The 16,339-nt window shown below is 38.3% G+C and overlaps 1 protein-coding gene across 4 annotated transcripts in view; it reads left to right on the top strand.

The window, feature by feature from the left end:
- LOC119041987 (membrane cofactor protein-like) overlaps positions 1-16,339 on the top strand; it is a 198,446-nt gene that overhangs the window by 142,811 nt on the left and 39,296 nt on the right. The gene's annotated exons all lie outside the window — the stretch shown is intronic.

Raw genomic sequence — 16,339 nt, 5'->3', positions numbered from 1 at the left:
TATTGCCTCTCACTTTCGAGATCAAACTAATCTTTAAAATCAAACTAATATTTTTAAGACTTTTTGATTTTGGTACATTATAATATGTTTTACCCTTATATTAATCACTGGTTATCTTTTTAAAATATCTAAAATGCCTTCATTTGAATCTTAAATTTAGAATACACGAAATATTTTTTAAATTAAATATACACAGCAGTCTGAGTAGGAAATGATTGTGGTGGAATGTTTTTACAATTCAAATGGTTCGTGTTAAAATATCTTCCAAAAAAAGTGAAACAAAATAGTTTTGTATTTCTTACTTTCTTTTAAAAAATTTTTATTTAATTATTGTTCAAGTACAGCTTTCTGTCTTTTACTCCCAACCCCCCCCCGCCCCAGTGTTCCTCACCTTCCTCCCATTTGCACCCCCCTTAGTTGTTGTCCATGTGTCCTTTATACTAGTTCCTGTAAATCCTTCCCTTTTTTTCCCCTGAAATTCCCTCCCTTCTTCTCTCTGGTCCCTGTCCCTATGTTCTCTATTTCAGTGTCTTTATTTTTATTTTGCTTGCTTGTTTGTATTGTTGTTTAGATTCCTGTTAAAAGTGAGATCATGTGGTATTTGTCTTTCAACACCTGGCCTATTTTACTCAGCATAATGCTTTCCAGTTCCATCCATGCTGTTGCAAAGGATAGGATCTCCGCCTTTCTTTCTGCTGCATAGAATTCCATTGTGTATATGTACCATAGTTTTTTGATCAATTCATTTACTGATGGGCACCTAGGTTGCTTCCAGCTCTTGGCTATTTATTGTAAATTGTGCTGCTGTAAACATTGGGGTGCACAGGTTCTTTGGATTGGTGTTTTAGGGTTCTTAGGATATAATCCCAGCAGTGGAATCGCCAGGTCAAGAGGCAGGTCCATTTTTAGTTTTCTGAGGAAATTCCATACCATTTTCCACAGTGGTTTTACCAGTCTTCAATCCCACCAGCAATAGATTAGAGTCCCCCCTTCTCCACAACCTCTCCAACACTTGCTGTTTGTTGCTTTGTTTATGATGGCCATTCTGACCAGTGTAAAGTGGTATCTCATTGTGGTTTTAATTTGCATCTCTCTTATAGCTAGCAATATTGAGCATCTTTTCCTGTATCTCTCGATCTTCTGTATGTCCTCCTTGGAGAAATTCAAGTTTTTTGCCCACTTTTTAATTGGGTTCCTTGTCTTCTTGGAGTGGAGTTGTGTAAGTTCTTTCTACATTTTGGAGATTAAAGCCTTGTTTGAGGTATCATTGGCAAATATGTTTTCCCATACAATTGGTTCTCTTTTCATTTTAATACTGGTTTCTTTAGCCGTGCAAAAGCTTTTAATTTTGATGAGATCCCATTTGTTTATTCTTTCCTTTATGTCCCTTGCTCTAGGGGACATATCAGTAAAAAAGTTGCAGCGTGAAATATCTGAGATTTTTTTGCCAATGTTCTCCTCTAAGACTTTAATGGTGTCACAGCTTATATTTAAGTCTTTTATGCACCTTGAATTTATTTTTGTATATGGTGTAAGTTGGTGCTCGAGTTTCATTTTTTTGCACATAACTGTCCAGTTCTCCCAATACCATTTGTTGAAGAGGCTATTATTAATTTTATGTTGCTGCCCCCTTTGTCAAATATTAATTGGCCATAGATTTTTGGGTTTATTTCTGGGCTCTCTGTTCTGTTCCATTGGTCTATGTGCCTGTTTTTATGCCAGTACCAGGCTATTTTGATAACAGTGGCCTTGTAATACAGTGTGGTATCAGGTATTGTGATCCCTCCGACTTTGTTCTTCTTTCTCAAAATTTCAGCTGCTATTCAAGGTCATTTATGGTTCCATATAAATTTTTGAAGTGTTTTTTTATGTCTGTGAAGTATCTCATAGGTACTTTAATAGATATTGCTTTGAATCTGTAAATCGCTTTGGGTAATATGGACATTTTAATGATGTTAATTCTTCCAATCCATGAACATGGTATATGTTTCCATTTGTTTGTGTCTTCCTTGATTTTTTTTCTTCAGTGTTGTGTAGTTTTCTGCATACAGCTGTTTTACCGCCTTGGTTAGGTTTATTTCTAGGTATTTTATTTTTCTTATTGCTATATGAAATGGGATTATTTTCTTGATTTCTGCTTCTGCTGTTTCATTGTTGGTATACCAAAATGCCTTTGATTTCTGGGTATTGACTTTGCATCCCGCTATTTTGCCAAATTAATTTATATGGTTAAGCAGTTTTGGGGTAGTGTCTATAGGATTTTCCATGTATACTATCATGTCATCTGCAAACAGTGACAGTTTTGTTTCCTCCTTTTTTCCCTTTTTTAAAAAATATATTTATTGATTATTTCCTTCCCTTCATTCCCCTCCACTCTGCACACCCCTCCCCCACCATTCCCCCCTTTAGTTTATGTCCACATGTCTCAAGTTCTTTAGATTCTATATCTCCCATACAATTCTTACCCTCCCCCTATCTATTTTCTACCTACTGTCTATACTACTTAGTCTCTGTACCTTTTCCCCCCTTCTCCTCTTCCCACTCCCCTGCTTCTAACCCTCCATGTGATCTTCATTTCTATGGTTCCGCTCCTGATCTAGCTGTCCTCTTAGTTTGCTTTTGTTTTAGATGTGGTTGTTAATAACTGTGAGTTTGCTGTCCTTTCACTGTTCATCGGTTTTATCTTCTCTTTCTTAGGTAAGTCCCTTTAACATTTCATATAATAAGGGCTTGGTGATGATGAACTCATTGAATTTGATCTTATCTGAGAAGCACTTTATCTGTCCTTCTACTCTAAAAGAAAGCTTTGCTGGATAGAGCAATCTTGGATGTAGGTCTTTGGATTTCATGACTTGGAATATTTCTTTCCAGCCCATCTTGCCTGTAAGGTGTCTTTTGAGAAATCAACTGACAGTCTGATGGGAACTCCTTTGTAGGTGACTTTCCCCTTATCTCTTGCTGCTTCTAGGATTCTCTCCTGCATTTTAATCTTGGGTAACATAATTATGATGTGCCTTGGTGTGTTTCTTCTTGGGTCTAAGTTCTTTGGGACTCTCTGAGCTTCGTGCATTTCCTGGAAGTCTATTTCCTTTGTCAGATTGAGGGAGTTCTCCTTCATTATTTGTTCAAATAAGTTTTCCACTTGTTGCTCTTCCTCTTCCCCTTCTGGTACCCCTATAATTCAGATGTTGGAATGTTTAAAGATGTCCTGAAGGTTCCTAAGCCTCTCCTCATTTTTTTTGAATTCTTGTTACTTCATCCTTTTCTGTTTGGTAATTTTTTTCTCCCTTCTGGTCCACTCCCTTGATTTGAGTCCCAGTTTCCTTTCCATCACTATTGGTTTCCTGTTCATTTCCCTTCATTTCAATTAGTTTAGCCTTTATTTGTTCCTCTAATTTATGACTAAAATCAACCAGTTCTGTGAGCATTCTGATCATCATTGTTTTGAACTGTGCATCTGATAGGTTGGCTATCTCTTGATCACTTAGCTTTATTGGCTCTGGGACTTTGAGTTCTTCTTGGGGCATAATGTTTTGGTCTGTTCATGCCTGTTACATATAAGGGGCAGAGCCCTAGGTGTTCACCAGGGCGGGGCAACTCAGTTGCTAGGTTGTGACACTGTATGTGGAGGCACGGTTGAAAAGGGGCAATATCCATCCCCTCTGCTTCTTCCCGCTGCTGGGGCCTGCGAGGTCTGTCTCACTGCTCACTCTTTTGCCTGGGTTCTGTATGCGAGAATGTGTGACTGCAGGCAGCCTGCCACCTTGCGCCCTCACACGGTATGCCGGTTGCAACACCACGCCTGGGATCTGCCAACTACCACCCATACCTATGTCTGTCTCACCCAGTTTTTCTGCTCAACCCTGCTCTGCCAACCACTGGCTCCAACCCTCTTACTGGTCTGGCTGAACAGTTAGTTGTTGTTGGACTTCTGTGTAGTTCAATTTTCTGTGTTTTGGTTGCGTTGTTTTACTAAAACTTTGTTGTCTTTAAACTTGGTTTTGCGAGGAGGTGCAATGTTTCCATCTATCCCTCCATCTTGGCCAGAAGTTCCAAATAAGTAAAATCTCCTGACCTTCTGGCCATACCATGCCCAGCCAGTCCTCGCACTGCAACCATCAGACCTCTCCAGCCACTTGCTGCTGGTACCCTACCCACTTGTTGCCCCAGTCACTTGTCATACTCCTGTGTCACCACATTGGCTTGCTGCTGCTGAGCTGAGAAACTGAACCTTCAGGGCAAAACACTATGCCCCATCCAGAGGAGGAGGCAAGGAGATGACAGCAAGCCTGGCATCTGTTTCCTCCTTTCTGATTTGGATGCCTTTTATTTTCTTTCCTTGTCTGATCACTGTGGCTAAAACTTCCAATACTATATTGAATAGAAGTGGTGAAAGTGGGCAACCTTGTCTTGTTCCTGATCTTAGTGGAAAAGATTTTAGTATTTGCCCATTGAGTATGATGTTTGCTTTAGGTATCTCATATATGGCCTTTATTATATTGAGGAATGCTCCCTCTATTCCCACTTTGCCCAGTGCTTTTATCTTAAATAGGTGTTGTACCTTATCAAAAGCTTGTTCTGCATCTATTGATATGATCATGTGATTTTTGTCTTTGCTTTTATTTATATGATGTATTACATTTACTGGTTTGTGAATATTGAACCATCCTTGCATTTCTGGGATGAATCTCACTTGGTCTTTTTGAATGATCTTTTTAATGTATTATTGGATGCGGTTTGCCAATATTTTGTTGAGGATTTTAGAGTCTATATTCATCAGCAATACTGGTCTGAAGTTTTCTTTCTTTGTTGTATCTTGTTCTTGTTTGGGGATTAGAATGATGCTGCCTTCACAAAAAGAGTTTGGGATTCCTCCATCATTTTGGATGTTTTGGAATAGCCTGTGAAGAATTAGTGTTAACTCTTCCTTAAATGCTTTGTAGAATTCTCCTGTGAAACCATCTGGTCCAGGGCTTTTGTGTGTTGAGAGGGTTTTTTTTTTTTTTATTGCTGCTTCAATTTCTTCTGCTGTTATTGGTTTGTTCAGGCTTTCTGCTTTTTCTTCATTGAGTTTTGGAAGATTATGTTTTTCTAGAAATTTGTCCATGTCACCTAGGTTTTCCAATTTCTTGGCATACATTTCTTCATAGTAATTTCTTACTGTCTTTTATATTTCTGTGGTATCAGTTCTCTTTCATTTCTGATTGTGTTTATTTGGGTTCTCTCTCTTTTCTTCTTGATGAACTTGCTTAAAGGCTTGTTGATTTTGTTAATCTTTTCAAAGAACCAGCTCCTGGATTCATTAACCCTTACAACCGTGCTTTTCACCTCTATGTCATTTACTTCTGCTGTGATCTTGGTTATTTTCTTCCTTCTACTTGCTCTGGGCTGTCTTTGTTGTTGTTCCTTGAGTTCTTGTAGACATGGGGTTAGTTAGGTTTTTTTCTTCAATGTTTCTGTCTTTCATAGGTAGCCTTGTATTGGATCTCTATGAACTTTTCTCTCTAACTGCCTTCTCTGTGTCCCATAAATTTTGAATAGTTGTCAGTTCATTTTCATTTGTTTCCAGAAAGTTTTTGATTTCTTCACTAATTTCATTCTTGACCCATTCATTGTTTAATAGCATGCTATTCAATCTCCATGATTTTGAGTGTTTTGGGTTTTTTTCCTTGGGGTTGGTTTCTAATCTCAGTTCCTTGTGGTCAGAGAAAATGCTTGGTATAATTTCAATTTTCTTGAATTTTTTGAAGCTTGTTTTGTGTCCTATCATGTGGTCTATCTTTCAAAATGTTTCATGTGCATTTTAAAAGAATATGTATTTAGCTTCTTTGGGATGAAGGGCTCTCTCTATATATCAGTTAAGTCTATTCATCTAGGGCTTTGTTCAATGCCACAATATCTTTGTTGATATTTTGTTTGGTAGATCTGTCCTTTTGTGACAGTGGGGTGTAAAAATCCCCTATTATAATTGTGTTGCTGTCAATATCTTTCTTGAAGTCCGCTAAGATTTTCTTTATGTGTTTGGGTGCTCCTATATTGGGTGCATATATATATTTACAATGTTTATGTCTTCTCGGTGGATTCTTCCCTTGAGTATTATGATATGACCTTCTGGCTCTCTCTGTATGGCTCTTTTTTTGAAGTCCATTTCATCTGATACGCATATTGCTACCCAAGCTTTTTTTTCCTGTCCATTTGCTTGCAAACTTTGTTTCCAGCCCCTCACTTTTAATCTGTGTTGGTCTTTTGTCCAGAGGTGGGTATCTTGTAGGCAGCATATGTGTGGGTCATGCTTTCTTATCCATTCAGCTATTCTATATCTTTTGATAGAAGCATTTAATCTATTTATGTTTAAGGTTATTATTGGTAGGTACTTATTCATTGCCATTTTAATACCTGTGTTCCTCTCTCTCTCTCTCTCTCTCTCTCTCTCTCTTTCCTTAAAGCAGTCCCTTTAGCATCTCTTGCAGATCTGGTTTGGTGGAGGTGTATTCTTTTAGACTTCTTTTGTCTGAGAAGCTCCTTATTTGGCCTCGTATCTTGATTGATAGCTTTGCAGGGTAAAGTAGCCTTGGTTGCAGGCCTCTGGTTCTCATTACTTGGAATATTTCTTGACATTCTCTTGGAGAATGGCTTGGAGAGTTTCCACTGGGAAGTCAGCTGCTAAACTTATCAGGGCTCTCTTGTATGTTACTTCCTGTTTCTCCCTTGCTGCTTTTAAGATTCTCTTTGTCTTGGAATTTTGCCATTTTAATTATGATGTGTCTCGAAGTGGGTCTCTTTTGGTTCCTCTTGATTGGGACTCTGTGTTTCCTGGATTTGTGTGACTGTCTCTCATCAAATTAGGGAAGTTTCCCATCATTCCTTTTTCAAATAGGTTTTCCATCCCTTGCTCTATTCTTCTCCTTCTGGTATCCCTATTATATGGATATTATTACATTTTTATTTTCCTGCATTTCTCTTAATCTTTCTTCATTCTTTCTGAGCTTCTTTTCCTTTTCCTTTTCTTCTTCTTTCTGGCTGTTTTTTCTTCTTTGTCCTCAAGCTCACTGATCTGATCTTCTACTTCATTGATCCTGCTTTTGATTCCTTCTACTGTGTTTTTCAGTTCAGAAATTGTATTCTTCATTTCCTCTTGGCCCTTGTTGATAGTTTCTACTTCCCTTTTTATGTTGATATAATTTACAGTCAGTTCATTGTAGTTCCCCAGTAGTTTCTGGTAATTCACTGTAAGCTTACTGATATTCCCGATAACCATTGCTTTGAACTCCATATCTGATAGTTGAGTTGCCTCTATTTCATTTAGCATTCTTTCCGAGGCTTCCTCCTTTCCTTTCATATGGGGGCTGTTTCTTTGTCTTCCCATTCTTTGTGACACTCTTCTCGTTAGCCTCAACTTCTTAAACTGATCTGTTCTGACTCTCTGGATTTATGGTGTAATCTTCTGTGGTAGAATCTCTGTGAAATTCAGTGGTGTAGTCTCCTTCGGGTATCTTGGTGTTCACCACTTTTACCTACTCTTTGTTGTGATCCATTGGAAGGGGAAGGCAAAATGGTTTACGACAGAAAGAAAGTATTCTATGATATTTACAGTAGCAGCAGGTAGAGAAGAGATAGGAGATCTTCTGGCTATGTATACTGTTAACCGTGATATTCCACCCAACTATCCACTTTTAAGAAAGGATGGAAAAAAATAAGACTCTTGTTAGGGAGGGAAGGATTGTGAGTTGGATCTAGAAAGCAGTGAGGTTGTGAGAGGTCAGATTCTGAGGTAAAGTGAGAGTAAAGGATAGTAAATAGGTGTAGTGTCTGAGAGAATAGAGTTAACCACTACAGTAATAGAGTTCAGGAAACCATGAAGTGGGCTAAGATCTGGGAGGGCTGTTGTGTAGTATTTACAATTGTATGGAATAGCTATTGTTTACAATAACATTAGAGCAACAATAATGTTACACAATCTATGAGATCTGGATAACAAGAGTAGGGAGTATAGGACCTTGAGTAGTGTTCTAATGGAACACAAGTGAAGTGAAGAAGAGTAAATTAGCAATACATTATGATAGAGAGAACTGTGGAAATCTGTTAAACTATACAATATAACCAGCCAAGCAAAGAAGACTAAACAGAAAGAAGAGGAATACAAAAATAATATTAAAAGATGTAAGAATAATGAAAAAATAATAATACAAATATGCAATAACTTGCACATTCTCTGTAATAGCAAAGTGAAATGTGTTTCACTGTCTCAGCTGTTTGGATGCCCACTGTTTTGGTCTAACTCTGCCCTTTTCACAGTTCCAGGGTTGGTTTTGTTTTTTTTTTCTTTTTTCGTCTCATCTTAGGGTATTTAAAAAAAAGTAGGAGGAGGAGGAAGAGGAAGGAAGAATAGATAAAATTGGAATAAAGAGGCTTGGGGGTGGGTTTCAAACTGGCCAAACCAGTTTTGTTGCTCTTGCTGGTTGCAGCAGGCTGAAGAGTGATTGGTTTCACTTTTATCAGTTTCTGATCTGCACTGAGTGAGCTTGGAACACACTCTCCCCAAGGCTAGCCTGGTACCTCCAAGCCTTCCTCAGAGCACAGTGTCCCCTGGGTTATGGCTGTGGGCTTGGGGCCTTCCACAGAGCACACTCTCCCTGGGTTGTGGGTGGGCTCTGTGCCAGGCTGCCACCTTGGGAGTGCTGCCTGGCTAGATGGGGATGTGGCCAGAGTCATTGCTGCAGGCAAATTTCCAAAACAGTGTCTCTTTTTACACTTTTTTTTTCTGAGAAATTCATCCTACTCAAGTCTGCCTCTCTGTACAGTGGCTTGGCCTTTTGCACAGCCCAATTCTCCAGCCAAACTGAGGACTGTCAGGGTCAGGGCCCCTCACTGCACGACTCTCAACTCTCCCCAGCCAGCGTCCACAGACTCTGTGGGTGTTCACAGCCCCTGTGTGTTTGCCACTTAATCTTTATTCCCCTCTGTGTGATTTCAAGCAACTAGGTCTCTTCTGTTGCTGCTCAAACCTTGTTTGGCAGGGGAAGGAGCCATAGACCCAGGTCCCTCCCAACAGCCAGCCTATCAGATCTGGGCCCAGGTCTACAGCCTTCCCAGTTCTCTGCAACTAGGCCCTTATTGTCCTGGGCTCTTATTGTCCTGGGCTCTTATTGTCTTTCAGCAGTCTCATTACTGTCTGGTTTTTCAATGTCCGCTACAATTTTTGATCTATTTTCATATATTCATGGGTACTGTTGGCTGTCTGCTCTGTTCCACTGTAGATTGCCTAGGTTTCTCTCCCCTGTCTAAGGGGCAGTGGAATCTGCTCCCTGTTACTTAGCTGCTGTCTTCTCTAATGGCTCTTTTAAAGGTGAGGAATTTTACCCCCAGATTAAAGGTTCAGTGCCATCACTGATCTGAGATTCCACTTTTAATGAGCTCCGAGTGATGATGATGCTGGACCTGGACTATACTTTGAGTAACAAGGGTGAAGACTGTTACTGATGTGCCAATATATTTGAAATTTGAAGAAATACAATGAAGTTTATCAGCAAATTATTCTCCTGTTTTAGATATTCAGATTTCTTGAAGACTCCTCACCTTTTATATATGCTCTAGACAAGATGTGGGGTAATATTTAGCATTACCTGCTTTCCTTGAGGAAGAGTACATATTTTTATTATATTCTTTGCACTGTTTAATGTCCATAATCTCCCCTCCAAAAATACTTGGCAGACATTGCCTTAGAAACTGATTTACAAGGCTCTAAATATACAAAGACACTCCTCTTTTTCTAGGGGTAACTCTGGAAGCAGTGTACTAGTCACAGGTAATCAAACACTGATGTTAAAACTTGGTACTAAATGGACTGATGTAAACTTGTACTTATGATGTTTTGGAATACAATTACCCTTCTACAGACTTCACATTAAAGTAGAACAATAGGCCTTGGTCGGGTAGCTCAGTTGGTTAGAGCACTATCCTGATACACCAAAACTATGGGTTTGATCTTTATTAAGATCACATACAAGAATCAACCAGTGAATGTACAAATAAGTGAAACAACAAATTCACATCTCTCTCTCTCTCCTCTCTCTCTTTCTCTAATCAATAAATAAAATATTAAAACAGAAAAATAGCATGAGTAGTCATTTTTAAGATTATTAAACATATTTAAATTACTTGAAAAATGGACACAAGTTAAGAAATATATATCCCATCACTTATGATGTGAGGAACTACCCTAGGTTACAATCAAGAGTTTGAGAGCAGATTCTACACAGCCCAGTGGGAAGGGCACATTCTTGACAAACAAACTAAATGATGCCTTTGATCCAAGGGCCAAAGGGAAAGACAAATATTCCTACTAGAAGGGCAGTCTGGGCCTCCCAGCCCTCTCTGTCTTCTTGTTCTCCCAGGATTCCTTGAGGCTGAAGCCAACCAGTTTTCAGACTGTTGTGAGCTTCAAAATATCTGAAACCCTTGCAGTTAATTTATTGAATGCTGAAGTTAATGTAAAATAACTATAATTAAACATTAATTTTAGATATTCGTTATCTTCAAATATCTATTTTATCAAAGAAACATTTCTTTACATTTACATCAATGTTTACTTAGCTCTCTTATGTATTGGATTTCTATTTTTAAATATATTTGAAGAAAAAGCTGCTACTACTACAGAAACTAAAGTGAATTAACTTTAAAACACAGAAAAATACAGCTGTCTTGGAGCACTCAGGGACGGGCCTAACCACAACATCGGCCCCCACAGTAGTTATTAGGAAGCTTCTGGACCACAAGTGGGTCCCGTGACAGTGGTGGCTCACAGTGGTGCCTCCCCACAGAGAGAAATATCAAGAATCCAGGGCTAACTGGTCCTCTGACACTGGGCAGGCATCCCGGACGTGCTTGCTGTCACAAGCATACTGCAGATAACTGGCTGAGCCAATTTTAGCCTTAGTCTGTCTGTCATGGTCAATTGACTAAGGCAGGCACTACAATGACATTTTCTAATTTAATAGTTTTTATGGTTAATAGTTCCAATATAATAATTAATAATCCTACTGAGGACTTCAAATACAAGATGTTCTGTAAGTGTAAAGTACACACCAGATTTCAAAGAGTTAGTATAAAAATGTTAAATACTTGTGCACTGGCTTAAGTAAAATATATTGAAAATTGATATTCTTGTTTATTTTGCTTTTCATGGTTTCAAGAAAGTTTAAGTTATCCATGTGACTCATTGTATTTCCTGGACAGCGTTGGGCTACCATGATCGATTTTAGGACGAGGCCTCCTTTTACAATGAAAGGGCAATATAAACTTTTGTTCTTGGGGAGCATCTCTTACCAGAACTCATGATTTTCTTGACAATAGGGGTGAATGAGGCATTACTGAAATTGAATACTGGTGAAACGTTCCATCTTAGAGCCAGATTTTAAACTGTGACATTAGGAAACCTTGTGTTTCTCTATAGTCTTTCCCACTGGAATTAAAGTAAAATGAGAAAACATTAAGTATTTTCTATGCAACACTTCTATTACTTGGTTTGGAGAGAATGAAAATATACAACACAGGGATAGAAAAAAGTAAGACTAAATAACATTTGAAATTACTTTAAAAGAATCATTTATTTCTAGTTCAGGGACTCAACAGTTCATTTTTTAGTTGCCCATTTTCTAAACAGGCTTCTGCAATTTAATTTCTATACTTAATTATGTTTGTCTCTGATGCTATCTCTTTACCTTGCCTTGTAAGGAAACACAGGTTACTGCTGTATACAGTTCTTAACAGAATGAATCAGCCACTCTAGAAGAGCAGGCATGCTAAGTGGGCTCCACAATCCAGTGTATCAGCTCACCTTTTGATCTGTTAAAATGTTAAGCTCTGCTATAAATTCATATTGTTACCATAGAAAAAAGTATAAAGATTCTTCACAAAATTAAAACATACACCTACCATATTTTTCATTAATTTCAGTTCTGGGAATATATCCAAAGAAAACGAAACCACTACCTGAAAGAGATATCTACACCTCTCTGGTTATTGCAGCATTTTTATTACGATAAACAAGACATGGAAACAGCCTGTTGTCAATAACATATACCTAGATTTATTAAATGCTATTTATAAATATGGTGGAGTACAATTCAGCCATAAAAATGTGTCATTTGTAACAACATGGATGGATTTTGAGGGCATTATATTAAGTGAAATGAGTCATACAGGAAAGGGCAGATACTATTGACCTCACATGCAGGTGGAATGTGCAAAAAACAAACTCATATAAAAAAAAAAGAAATCAGATTAGTAGTTGCCAGAACCTGGGGTTGGGAAAATTGAGTGGAAGTTGTCAAAATGTACAAACTTTCAGTTATAAGTTAAGAAAGAATTGAAATGTAATATAAAATATAGAATGAAGACCATAATTAGTAATAGTATATTGCATATTGGTAAGTTTGCTAAGAAAATAGGTCATAAATGTTCTGACCTGGCTGGTGTAGCTCAGGGATTGAGGGCAGACTGTGAAGCAAATGGTTGCCAGTTTGACTCCCAGTCAGGGCATATACCTGAGTTTTGGGCCAGGTCCCCAGTAGGGGCCACGTGGGAGGGAGCCACACATTGATGCTTCTCTCCCTCTCTTTCCCCCTCCCTCCCCCTATCTCTAAAAATAAATTTTTTTAAAGTTCTGATCACAGGGAAGAAAAAACTTTTGTTAACCATGTGAAAAATGCTGATTAAATTTATTGTGCTATTATCAGATTCTAGGCTTACCACATTCTGTTTTACCTAAATTATTCAGAAATTTGATCTCTTTCAGGCTTATTAAGAACTCAACAGCATTTGTTTCTACAGAAGAGATATATTGCCAGTAGTTCTTTTTTTAAAAACATTTCATTTATTTTTAGACAGAGGGGAAGGGTAGGAGAAAGAGCAGAAAGAAACATCAATGTTGGTTGCCTCTCACACACCCCCTATTAAAGGCCTGGCCCACAACCCAGGCATGTGCCCTGACTGGGAATTCAACCCACAACCCTTTAGTTTGCAGGCCAGCACTTAATCCACTGAGCCACACCAGCCAGGGCGTATTACTAGTAGTTCTCTATTTCTTTTTTTTTTAATTGTTGTTCAAGTACAGTTGTATGCATTTTTCTCCTCACCCCAGCCATCCACACCCCCCCCAATCTCACCCCCCTTGTTTTTCTCCATGTGACCTTTATAGTTCCTGAAAACCCTTCCCCTTTTTTCCCCCATTATCCCCTCCCAAGTCCCCTCTGGTTACTGTCAATTTGTTTTTTATTTTAATTTCTGGTTATATTTTGTTTGCTTGTTTCTTTTATTGATCAGGTTCCACTTAAAGGTGAGATCATATGGTATTTGTCTTTTGCTGCCTGACTAATTTCACTTAGCATATGCTCTCCAGCTCCATGCATGCTGTCACAAAGGGTAGGAGTTCCTTCTTTCTTTCTGCTGCATACTATTCCATTGTCTAAATGTACCATGGTTTTTTGATCCATTCATTTACTGATGAGCACTTAGGCTACTTCAGGCACTTGGCTATTGTAAATCATGCTGTTTTGAACATTGGGGGACATAGGTTCTTTTGAATTGATGTTTCAAGTCCTTGGGGTATAATCCCAGCAGTGGAATTGCCAGGTTGAAAGGCAGTTTCATTTTTAGTTTTTTGAGTAAATTCCATACTGTTTTCCACAGTGGCTGCATTAGTCTTCATTCCCACTAAACAGGGCACTAGGGTTCCCTTCTTTCCATATCCTCTCTGACACTCGTTGTTTGTTGATTTAATTATGATGGCCATTCTGACTGGTGTGACGTAGTGTCTCACTGTGTTTTTAATCTGCATCTCTTTGATAGCTAGTGATGCTGAGCATCTTTTTCTATGCCTCTGGACCCTCTGTATTTCCTCCTTGGAGAAGTGTCTGTTCAGGTCTTTTGCCCATTTTTTTAGTTGGGTTGTTTGTCTTCCTGGAGTGGAGTCATTTGAGTTTTTTATATATTTTGGAGATCAAACCCTTGTCTGAAGTATCATTGGCAAATATGTTTTCCCATACATTTGGTTCTCTTTTCATTTTAATGGTGTTTCTTTAGCCATGTAGAAAAAAATTTTTTTGATGAGATCCCATCTGTTTATTCTTTCCTTCATGTCTCTTGCTCTAGGGGACATATCAGTAAAAATATTTCTGTGTGGTATATCTGAGATTTTCCTGCCTATGTTCTCCTCTAGGACTTTTATGGTGTCATGACTTATATTTAAGTCTTTATCTACCTTGAGTTCATTTTTGTGTATCATGTAAGTTGGTGATCCAGTTTCCTTTTTTGCATGTAGCTATCAAGATTTGAAAAGATAAACAAAATTGACAAGGCCTTTAAGCAGGCTCATCAAGAAAAAAAGAGAGGACCCAAATAAACACAATTAGAAATGAAAGAGGAGAGATTACAACTGATACCACAGAAATGCAAAGGATTGTAAGAAATTACTACGAAGAACTATATGCCAAGAAATTGGAAAACCTAGGTGAAATGGACAAATTTATAGAAAAATATAATCTTCCAAAACTGAATGAAGGAGGAGAAAGCCTGAACAGAGCAATAACAGCTGATGAAATCAAAGCAGTTATCAAAAAACTCCCAGCACCCACAAGCCCTGGACTGGGCGGTTTCACAGGAGGATTTTATAAAGCATTTAAGGAAGAGCTAAGCCCTAGCTTTCACAGATTAGTCCAAATAAATCCAAGAAGATGGAAAATTCCCAAACTCTTTTTATGAGGCCAGCATCATTCTAATCCCAAAACCAGATAAAGACACAGCAAAGAAAGAAAACTGTTGCTAGTAATTCTTGCATGATGCTTGAGTGTGCCTTCTGTCCAACACTCCTTTCCACTTGAACACAGGTAACCATGTGGTACAACTTAGATAGGCAGGACCCACACCCGACAAAGCATTCTCCATGTCTGTGGAAAGCATGGCCTTGAAAACAAGATTCAAGATGTGTCCAAAACACATAAACTACAAAGACAGTCATATTTTGAAGGACATGAACATTCTCAATGATGATGTATATGTAAGATAATGTGGGAAGTCTTCTAAGTGAAACAGAAAACAATGGTTAGGGATCATGTAGCAATGATTACTGAGAGTGTCAGGTGAACTCATGGACATCATCAGGGGTCTGTCCATTGGTGGAAGACCAGTGTTCCTTAAGAAAGAGGACAGGCTTCAGCATGGCCAAGGAAGCATTTGGATGCCTTAGACTGCACAATACCTCCTTTCTATCTTGACTGTAATAAAAGAAGTAGGACATGCTCTCTAAACCTAACACCCCTCTACACTACTAAACCCTGTCCACTTTCCCCTGCTACAACCATGGTAAAGAAAAGAGACTCAAGGAGAAATTTTGTGTGTTACAGTGAACCTGTAGGTTTTCTGGAATAAGGCTCTTTTTATTTAGTTGCTCAACTCTGAAAACACTTTTGACAAGAGAAGCAGTGGGGAAAGGTCAGTTAATCATTAATCTCTTTCTTATCTACTTATTATCTCAGTTTATGGTTTACTGTCTGGTGCCTACACAGCAACCACAATAGAGGCCAAAGAACATTTCTTGGGAACTTGTAATCTGTGTGTAACGCCAGCACTGTGATTATCAGCATATCAATTCTGGGTAGTTCAGCTGTCCATGCTGCCATTTGAATTAAAAAATGCTATTATCTCAGTGTCCTTCCTTGACAAAATACTTAAAGCTAGAAAACTACTCCAATTAAGATGATTGTTGGAAAGGAGCCAATTCATTTCAACAGAAAAAGATCCAACACTCATAAAACCTTTGAAGTGACTTCACAGAGACGCGGATGTGTGAACCTGAAGATGCTGAAGCTCTCCCGATACCTCAGGAAGCTCCATCCTCTTAGTCTGGACACTGTCACTCCTCCGTCTTCCTTCTTTGTGATGAAAGCACACACTGTCTGGTCCAGGGAAAGACTGCACTTAGGATAAATAAATACTCTAATTACTCAAAGGGAAAAGGTGTTGCCTTTGATTTCTGTTTACAAGTTTGCCATTTTTCTCTTATTTTCAATAATTTTTAGTATTGTATGGGCTTATTAAAGAGAATTTGGAAAAATGCAGGAGGAAATTATATAAATAAATCACATTTATTATGCTACCTATTAATAACTGCTGTTCATGTTTTCATGTTTTGATTTCTTTACATACACACCTTTCTTTTTTTTAACTTTTTAAAAAATTAATTTATTTATTTATCTTTAGAAGGGAAGGGAAGGAGAGAGAAATATCAATGTATAGTTGCTTCTCTTGTGGCTCCTGCTGGGAACTGGCCCCTGCTGGGAAC

This window comes from Artibeus jamaicensis, unplaced genomic scaffold (genome assembly GCF_021234435.1).
Source record: "Artibeus jamaicensis isolate MK-2021 breed Jamaican fruit bat unplaced genomic scaffold, CSHL_Jam_final contig_475, whole genome shotgun sequence".
Taxonomy (NCBI): Eukaryota; Metazoa; Chordata; class Mammalia; order Chiroptera; family Phyllostomidae; genus Artibeus; species Artibeus jamaicensis.
This window is presented reverse-complemented; position numbering and strand designations above follow the sequence as displayed.